Source organism: Parasteatoda tepidariorum, chromosome 3, assembly GCF_043381705.1.
Source record: "Parasteatoda tepidariorum isolate YZ-2023 chromosome 3, CAS_Ptep_4.0, whole genome shotgun sequence".
NCBI classification, from domain to species: Eukaryota; Metazoa; Arthropoda; class Arachnida; order Araneae; family Theridiidae; genus Parasteatoda; species Parasteatoda tepidariorum.
This window is the reverse complement of record NC_092206.1, coordinates 98,468,381-98,478,950: the sequence shown is the minus strand read 5'-3', so window position 1 is coordinate 98,478,950 and position 10,570 is coordinate 98,468,381. Positions and strand designations below refer to the sequence as shown.

Here is a 10,570-nt window from a genome sequence, read left to right as displayed (position 1 = left end):
CTTCTGTTAGATTTGGGTTTTTCCAATTTATTTTCAGGTTTTTTTAACAAAATTAAAATAGAAAAAAAAACATGTTTTAATCTTAAATATTTTTAAATATGTTTTCGCAATCAAAATAATTAAATTTATAATGCAATATTCTAAATGTAAATGTATACAAACACGTGAAATAATAAATTTTGCTTCAAAATCAAGAATTAATTTGAAATTAGTTTTTTCATTTGAATTAAGAGTTTTAGCTATTATTATTATATAAAAAGAATTAATGAAGTAAACAGAAACTAGAGTTTTATGGGGAGGGTAAGAAACGAAGCATAAAAATGTTTTAAATAATTTATTTAGATAAACATCTTGTTTCTAATCACATTTTCATAACATTTATTTAAATAAGTAGAACATAAATAAAGAATACAATTTTAAAAAAATATATCTATATATTATTCATTGCTAGATAGAAATAGTTTTTACACATTTTTGGTTCCTTAATAATTATAAAATAATAAAAATTAAGGAAATTTAGAGAAATTAATAAATTTATAATAGCATTAGATTTAAGATTATCTAAAATTGATCCAGGTTTAGGACAGCCTATTACTTTCAGTCTTTTTGGGGGAATTTTTAAGGGGAAAGTTTAAAAAGTTGTTGGAATAGCTTCAGATTTTGATTTATTGTTAGCATCTTTTCTGTTTATTTCCAGTTGAGATTCTTCAAAATGAACCTGCAAAAATAGTTAGAATACTTTTTTTTATTTTCATACTTAAATCAAATCACATTAAAAAAATTTTGAATTTACAATTTTTAAACATACTCCCATGAAATTTTCTAACACAGAAACTAATAATTTCAGAAATTGAACACAAGAATTACAAAGAAAAAAAAAACATTGGTAGATCCAAAAATACATGAAAGATCGCATATGAAATAGATTTCTTATGATGAAAGTAAATAAATCGCTTGAACATCAGGCGATATATTACCATAAATAACTAAAAAACAAACTCAGATTAGCCAAGATTAAGAAAGTAGCTACTTGATCTTAGTGAAATAAAAAGGAATACAATAAAAAAACAGGTAAATATTTGTTATTAACAAAAAAGAAATACTTAAAAGTGAATAGAAAGCGTGACGATTCTGAAATAAGTTTGGCGAATACTTATTCAGCCAATCTCTTGCCTTAATTTATTGGTTTTATTGCACATAAAAACTTAAAATTTGTTAAATAAATCAATAGATGCTGTTTGAAAGCCATATTTTAAATAACTATATACTTAATAAATGCAATTTTCAATGAAAATTGTTATATTTGGTACATAGTTGAAACTGTACAATTCAAGTAACCCTGAAAGTTATTCACTTATTTTTAAGAAGAAAAAAAAATAGACGAAAACAAGCATTCAAAAACTAATTCTAGCAACCTAATATCGTTTATAGGTAAAAAAAAACTTGAGGGTGCCCCTTGGTAAAATTGGCGACTTATGTTTGGCACCACTCCTGTTTGCGCGGAGCACCGTGGTAACAGGAATCGCGGCCAAAACATAATGATATTTCAATAAAACAATGGAAAATTTCAACAAAGCATCAGCCAAAACTTTAAAAAATTGCAACGAACCCAATATAAGCAAAGGTAATAAACCCAATAAAATGTATTTTGAATCGAAACAGAAATTAATGGAGTAAGCACAAAAAGAAAAGAAGAAAATCGACTCACTTCTTCATTAAGAATAAATGAGCATTTACCTCTCATTAGCGAGCTCCATTTCCAGGCAGCCAGTTGTATCTTCTGCAATTTATTATCCGTTTCTTCTTTCTTTTCAAATTTGAAGGAAATCTGAGCATTCAAAAGCCTTTTTTTGAACTGTTTGTACCATTTACTGCTGCACAACCATCCATATCAATAATTTTAGGTTTCCAAATTGTCTTTAAACTCTCACGCTAATACTAACACAGCGTTAACTTGCGAACTTGCCTGATTCAACATGGCGGATAGTTCAGCTCTCATAGTAAAGGAGCTTTAATTGATACTGATTGGTTGTTGAAACGTGGCATTTGTTAACGTCAGCAATTGTTCTATCCTTTATATTTCGAGGAAACCAAGCCCGTCAATTATCAATTCTTTTAAGTGGCGTAATCTATATTCTTTCACGAAGATTTCAATTCTTTAAACATATATATATTTAACACCAAGACAGGAGCAAAAGCATGTAGGACATAAACAAACTAACTATGCATCGAAGTTGCCAGTTACAAAAAACAAAAATATTTTACGATTACAATAAAACGCATAAACAAATAATAAATCTCAGTTATGAAAAAGACGTAGAAGTGAATAAATCATATTTCAATAAATTCGATGAGTGATACGGCGCTGTATTTAAGTAACTTACTGTTAATTATCATTCTGACTTATGATGAGAAACTTAGCTCAACTTTAACTCACCATTTTGCTTATGACTACCATCTGACGTCATAGCTCACATGTGCTGGTATCTTCTTCTTGTAGTACAAGTACCTAATCATAAAAATAAAATCTCAACTGTTTCATAATTGCTCCTTTTTTTAATTCTTTGATAAAAGCATAACTAAATTTATCTTAATATATAGTGATAATTTTTAATTTTGTGCTATTTAACACGTTTTACCGTTAATATTACACTAGATTTTAAGTATTTCTTTATGATACTTGGCATACCAGGATTCTTATACTTGCGTAAACACAAAAAACTAGATTTATTATGTCGTTAACAAGTGAAAATAAATAATGCGGACGCCTTTTAAATAAAATCAATCAAATGAACTACAAGTTCTACAGATGAATGACAACAAATACAAAACTTTAATCTTTTAATAACTAATAATTTAGCATCAAAAACGGATTCTAAAAAATTATAATTCTAAATTACAACAAAAAAGAACAACAACAAAAACTATCTCAGGTTGCCACGCAACCTAAAGTGAAATATTAAAACAAATAAATCTAAAGAAAATTAAAGGTGGCGCTTCGGTCAAATATACATACGCTAATAACTTAAAATCTTAAACAACATCCATAAAAATAATAAAATATTAAAAATAAAAAATTAATTTCAACGTTTAAAGGAACATTGTCTGTGTAAGGTAGACTTTTCAACGCCCAAAAGCATCCATTATAATTAAATTTAAAAACAACAAATTATAAATATATCTGGTGGAGAAAATTTTAAAATAACAGCTTAAATCTAAAAATATTTGCCGATAAGACTGGTGTACGAAAAAAAATGTGATAAACGACGACGTCTTACTTATTATTCTTGTCGTTTCCTCCGAAAGGTTACAATTTTCAGCAGTAATTGGAGAGAGTAGAAGACATAAGTACCCAATGAAAGCTTTAAAGTACAATTTTTTAGAAAGAAAGTAATCTTTGCTACATATGTGTACTCTTTGATTTCGGAATAAAAAAAAACATACCATTTACTATTCCCTTGAACTGCAGTGATAGTTTAGAGAATGAAGTTTTTTTCAATTTTTTTTAACCCTAGCTGCATAGTGGATCGAGTTTAAGATATTTTTTTATACTTCAAACTCACATAAAATTTCTGAAAAAATATTTAAAGTTTAAAAGTTTTACTCCGACAGACTCAACTACTCAATTTGTATTAGTAGAACATACTTATAATTTAATGGGCTAAGATTAATCTTTTAAGGAATTTTTTATTGGGTTGTTCAGAAAGTAATTTTATATTTTTAGATTTTTTTATGAAAATAAAAGGCGATTTCTTTTAATAGTGAATAAATATTTTTTGAATCATACGATTTTTTGAATCATATATTTTTCATTCTGGTCCAGCAACTTCTACCATCTTCCTGGCAGAAGCATGATGCTAAAATATTTGATTGAGACATTGTTGCAGACAACCCAATCAAAAACCGATCTACATACAATGTATATAAAAAAAACTTCTTTTCTTAAAAACGCGTGACTTTGTCAAGATTTAAGGTTATACCTTCGACTTTTAATGTCTGAATGATTTCATGAATTTTTATTCGCCGGTTGGAATCAATTAATACCTTTAATGTTTCTTTATCAGCTTATGGCTGCTGTTTTTCGAAGGCTCCGTCGTAATATGAAATGATGCTTTGCGAATAATAAGTTATCTTTATATAACTGCTGTGAGTTTGCAACTGTTACTCATGACTGTTGGGTCAAGTTTAGACTATCTAAAGCCAGCGCTGTCTATGCTTATTTTGAAAATGGCGCAAAACGTAAACATGGAGAAAAGCCCGAGTAATGTGAAAATGAAAAGCGTTTGCGGTCTATTTTTTAGTATTTTAAAACTTACTCTAATTCTGCATTACCTGGGATCATAGTAATGTTCCGAAACTGAGAATAAGGCTGTGATTTTGATGATTTTCATCTATGTGGAAACATGTCATCTAATTGGCGATTTTTTAAAAGTATAATAACTTAACTGGTTTAAGAACTGTCCGTTCGTTCTAAAACCCATATAACACACACACACGCACCCATTTCAAAATGTTTTTGACGTTGTTCCAGTTAGGATATTTTCGGTCTATTTCATAAAAAATAATTCTACTTCCTTCCTCGGACAGGAACAATTCATTCTTAAATTCCTTGATTTCTTTGGAAGAATCCAAGCACCAGTGTCAAAGATGCATAGCATATTCGAAGTAATAGCGATCTACTAAACTTGCTATTTGTTCCAGGCATAATTTTTTAAAATTTGCAACTATAATATGAGCTGTATTTTAAAAACTCCTCAAAAAAAATCCCACCCGTTTTCACCGGAATAACCTAATCCTTGTAATAATTGTATGCATGCCGTAGAATTACGTACGTATGATTGTTTAAAATTATTACTTTCATCTACACTTTTAAAACACCAATTCATAAATCGGTCAATAAGTCCAAAATCACCCAAGCATACTAATGATGTGCATATTGAAAACTTATTAAGTCTATTTTTCTTAAAGCTTTCAATCTCTTCAGTAGTTTGAATAACCCACTTTAACATTTCGTCTACTGCTTGAAAATTCTTGCCAAGAATCCATTCATGGTACAGTCCGTCTCCATACTTCTGTTCCAAACTTTCTTTGAAACGTTTGATATCACAATCTGACGGAAGAGTATTTTTTGCCAAAGAATCAAGCAGAGTGAATTTACTTAGATATAGAAGCTTCCGCAGCTCTTCACTTCCGATTAGGTTAAATATTACTTCCTTTTTATCATTGGCTGAGAAACTACTTAGTACTAAATTGATTGTTTCCAAGTCTTCAACAGAAAGCAAGTTACGAATGGCGTGACATCTATTTACTGGCAGACATGCGTTTTTGAGTCTTACTGGACTTCTACGCCAAATTTTTCTAAACAATTCCACAGTGTTTCTCCCTTCTTTGATTTCTCTAACAATGTATGTCATCGTTTTAGCATATGTGTCCTCTTCAAGATAGTCGAACATTAAATTAATTGTTGATAAGAAGAAGCGCTGATATGGCCAATCGAAAAATAAAGCTTTCAGTAATTTTTCAGAATGAATTTGAAAAACCTGGTTTTGATCCTTTAAATGAGATAACAAAAAACACAAAATATTAGTAAATACGTGATAGTTTTGGTATTCATATCTTCTACTCAATACTCTATTATATTTTTGTATAATTTGTTCTAACCAATTTTCTATATTAGCTTCTTTCTGTTCAGCCGTCAATTTGTGCCAAAAATATCGGAGACTAAATTCACTGCAAACAAAAATTGATAACGTAACCATGTTGTGATGAATGCTGAAATTACAGTCATAGATATTACGATGATCAGTCTTCTTAATCTAACTTAACAGATTCTTCATTTATGTAAGCAGTCCAATAATCATAACCATAATGGTTGCTCTTTTGCTTCAGATGTAAGTAATTTTTTTTTATCGAGTGGTATATTTTCCCATAAAGAAAAAACATCTAAACAGTATTTACACGCTAACTCATACAATTGACAAATAATGTTTTCTTGGTTTTCATTTTTGATCAGTTCTACAAGTGATCTACGTTTATCGATGATGCCTGTCCAATAAACTGTGTAATGTTTTTCAAAAAGATCTTTACAATATTCATCGTCTTTCGAATCGAAACATTTCAGTAACAGCAATCCAATAGGTCTGATGACATCAGATACTTTGATTTTTAGTAGATCAGGCAAGCGAAGATCTGCTAATTTCTCAGTTACTCTTTCTTCCAAATTATGATAAGCCTCTCTCGGTCCGGTGCATATAATTTCAGATCCATAGCGCATAGAATGCTACTTTACGTCCTCATTTATATCGGGTTCAGTCCACAGTCTTATTGCTATTGACGTAAGAGTTATACTTTCTAAAGTAGGCGGTTGAGATATATAGTCTGTATAACGTACGTTTCTTGAAGACTCTATTTTCACTTTCTTACATTGTACCTTATAAGTTATCTCTCCCCTTCGTTTTTGTCCTAAAAGATATAAGTTCTGCATTTAGTTTATAGAAGAAATAACTCAGCAGGTTAGAGTTCGGAAAAAATAGGATATGCTCAGATTTTAGGTTTTAATTTGAACCATTTATGCCGTATTATTGTGTTCATCCACTAAGCTACCTTTGAGGAAAATTTACATAAAAAATATTAAATTTTCCTTCAGAAATACAATTATTTTTTCTCTAGAATGGAACTTATAATTGTTTTAGGCACAGGTAGTATATAACGGTAAGTGGCTATTTCATATAATTCCTTTTATTTTATAACCGGCGTTGAATAGCCGACGCAATTCCGAGTTTACGACTATCAATGTTCAACTCGGTGGCCATGTAATATTGATCCCTACCCTGAAGACAAGGGAACTCCTTACTCAAACATTGGGACAGTCTGGCCTTCGTGGAGGACTTTTCGATGGTACTAACCAGCACTTGCGTAACATAAAGAGAAAAGGAACAAAAACCTCCAGGGTCAGCCTGACGGTAAGAAAATTAAAATCCATAATCCGTCTACCACTGAGGATAATTTACACCGTCACTGTAGTTGGTGCGAGCCGGAAGCAGAATTCTTAGCAATAAGCCACCCCTGAGATTCAAACCTGGGCCGTCTTACTGGGAGGCGAACGATCCATCCCCTGAGCTACCGCGGCTCCATATAATCTATTTAATGAAACACACAAGTAGCTTTTAGGTATTTTTCATTTACGATTAAAGACATATATCCTATTGTGAGGATAATCACACGATGCCAAACTCGTTAAAAACAATTTCTACTGAGATAAGTTGCGCTAGCACGCATTGATGTTTTGAAACCGATGTCAATGCAATGATTTTAAAAACTTATTGAAGCCTTTTTGAGGTTAACTAATATTTCTAAATACTGCTAATCGTTTACTCTAAAACTATAGCTACTAGAGCGTATCGTTACTACTCGGTCTGTGTTAATCTGGCTCTATTCTACGCACGCTGCCCTCATTCTGGGCCATGTTAAACAACCTTCAATAAAACAACTTCAAATCGAGATTGGCATAGGGTTTTCACGCTCGAAAAAAAATTATATGCATGAAGCTTGTCTTCAGGTGAGAAATGCCTTACATCTAGATTAGTATAAGGTTTATTTTTAAACGCAAAGTTTCTCAGCTCAATTCAATCTTGTGATGAAGTATTCGTTGACAATGTAATCGTAAATACTTACGAGCTAATAAAATCGCTTACGAGGAAAAAGCTAACAAACCCTTTTTGTCACACCAGAAACTACATTTTGATCCTGTTTTAAATTTTCTTAATATCATACACTGAGGTGACATAAGTCATGGGAGAGCAATATGCAAATATACATATGACAGAAGTATCGCGAGTAAAATATATATATAGGTAGTGCTCTGCCTGAAATTACATTTGTTTTCTAGTTATCTGAGAATGTTTCTGATGTAAATATGACCGCAAGACGAAAATTAACAAACTATGAACGAGGAATAGTAGTTGAAGATAGAAGCATGGGACATTCCGTTTCGGAAATTGTGACAAAATTCAACACTCTTAGATCTGTAGTTTCAAGAATACCTTATTTCGGCCATGGGCAACGTGGTGACCGACCACCTACACTTAATAACCGAATACGTCGATACGTGCGTAGAGCCCTTGATGCTAACAGAAAAGCAACATTGTGTGAAAAAAAGGCAAGCATCAATGCGGGACATGCCTGTTAGAAAAGTGTGACGAAATTCGGCTGTAAGGGGATATTACAGCAAATGACCGACTAGAGTGCCTCAGCTGCACGAAGGTGTTGTAACTGAAACTTTATCATTTGATCAAGAATGATGATTAAAAATACTTTTATATCACAGATTTTAAAATATCGGAAAATAAGAAATAAAAAAATTCATACCTATATTTTCCATATTTCTATTATATTCTTGATATTTCCTTTAGTTTAACATTTACTTGAATTTAAAATTAAATTCAAGAACCCAAACCTAAAAATCATAAGAAAATTTTAATAATAAGTATTTTTGCTTATTTTATCATGCATATTTCTTTTCATTAAAAGAGTTAAAAGTATTATTATCGTCATTTATTATTTTGATATGCTGTGTTTCCAACTTTTTCCAGAACTTAGAATCCATTGAACACAATTAAAATAACACTTAGCTTTGAGCTTGGCCGATGGTATGACCCTTTGGACTATTCTGTCATTTTCATTCAGCTAACATTGTCATGGATAACAAAATAAAGGATGGTCAACTGAGTTTAAATAATAATACGATTCTAAAATCGGAACGGAATCTTAGAAATTTCTTACAGCCTAAATATTCTAGGAAATTTTATTATTGAAATTGCATATTAATTTCAACATATTTTTACCAATCATAAGGTTATTTTGAATTTTATAAATTATATTTTCCATGTATATAGCACAAGAGTGGTTTTTAAGTTTCGCCACAAAAATAAATCACTAATAGTAACTTAAAAGTGTTATTACGCATTTTGCCGAACGGCCTGTGTAGGGGGCATGGAACTGTCCTTGCATCATAATGGTTCTGAGTTCGAATTCCGGGCAAGGCATGGATGTTTCTTTCTCTCTCTGTGTGTGTTCTAAGTCCTTTCTCCTTTGTGTGTGAATGTGACCCGCCCTATAAACGGGTTGCAGTTGTGTGAATGGCGGGGCAGAAGTCGAATTCCTGGCCATAGATGGCGCCACTGACAAAAGGAATAACCGCACCCCCGTTGCCTGAAAACAGGCATACGACCAAAAAAAAAAAGCATTTTAACCGCTATTTTAGATTATGTACTGCCGTATACATTTAGTACTGTTAGATTGATTCCTCTTCCTGTGCCACAAAAATACGTTCAAATCATTTATGTCCTCTGGATAAAATATTATAAAAAATTTATTAATATTATTAAAAATTTTTATTTAACTGACAGTAAAAAAATTTATTAATAAAGTAAAAACGTAACATAAGAAACACCGAAGTGAAATATTTTTCATTCTGCATAGTAAAATTATTTACATCGTAAAATAGGAAAATTCATAGGATAAAAATATAATCACATTAAAGATACGCAGAAATATTTTTTTTTGTATGCATTGTCAAAAAAATTCAACTTAACAAAATATCGAACAAAATAAAACGGACATGAAAAAATTGAAATATAAGTTAATTGTTTCGATATTAAAATAAACACGCGGTCTCAATGCGTTTTTATACTATACACATATATGAGAAAATATAGACATATTCTCATTATAGATGCGAATATATATTATACATATAACATAAAATATGGAAATAATCTTATTATAAATGCGAATACATAAAAATAATAATTTTTTAAATAATTACAAATTAACGAAACATCGAAGAAGAGTAAAATAGTTAAAAAGAAAATAGTATTATGACTTACTTATTTTAACATCAATAAAACAAACATGCACACACATATTTCTTTTCTGTGGCCTTCAAACGCATGTATACTTAAATCAATAACAACTGTGTTTTTCTTTTTCATATTTGCTCCACTTATGTGGAATATTATTTAAAACAATATTTTTTTTTTGCTCTCAACATGAATATAATAATAAATACAGTTTTTATGTTGCGCTTTTAATGAAAAATAGCTTTACAATTACAACCAGAAAGATTCATTGTTTTGAAGCAATACATTTTACTTTAGATATAAATGGTGATAACGGTTATTTATTAGATAACAATTTGTTGAAGATAAAGGGTATTTTTTTTCTTTTTTTTATTATCAAAGAAGTTTACTCGCTAATTTTTGTCGCCAAATTCTTTTCTTCCTCTCAGTTTTATGACTTTCTTAGGAAAAGCGGTATTAGACATTTATTTATCTGAAATAAGTTTAGTTATATATTATTCAACACTTTAACTTTTCCAAAATTAACAGTTTAAATTATCCGAAATATTCGTCGAATGCTTCAAAAAAAGGCTGATGGTTTCAAAGTAGGTGGCGTTCTAGTGTCATCATAAATTAAGAATATTTTCTCGATATTGCGCTTCGAAATAAAAACTAATTAAAACTCGATTTTTTTTGTACATTTACAAAAACATAAAATAATGAAAACCTAT

At 30.3% G+C, this 10,570-nt stretch overlaps 1 long non-coding RNA gene across 1 annotated transcript; it reads right to left on the bottom strand.

Annotated features, from left to right (window-relative positions):
• Positions 1-355: 355 nt before the first annotated feature.
• On the bottom strand, positions 356-10,158 carry LOC107438314 (uncharacterized). Its single transcript, XR_006225768.2, has 4 exons — positions 9,888-10,158; positions 8,368-8,455; positions 2,438-2,509; positions 356-718 (listed from the first exon to the last, which is right to left on the bottom strand). It is a non-coding gene; the product is annotated as an uncharacterized lncRNA (long non-coding RNA).
• Between the last annotated feature and the right edge of the window lie 412 nt (positions 10,159-10,570).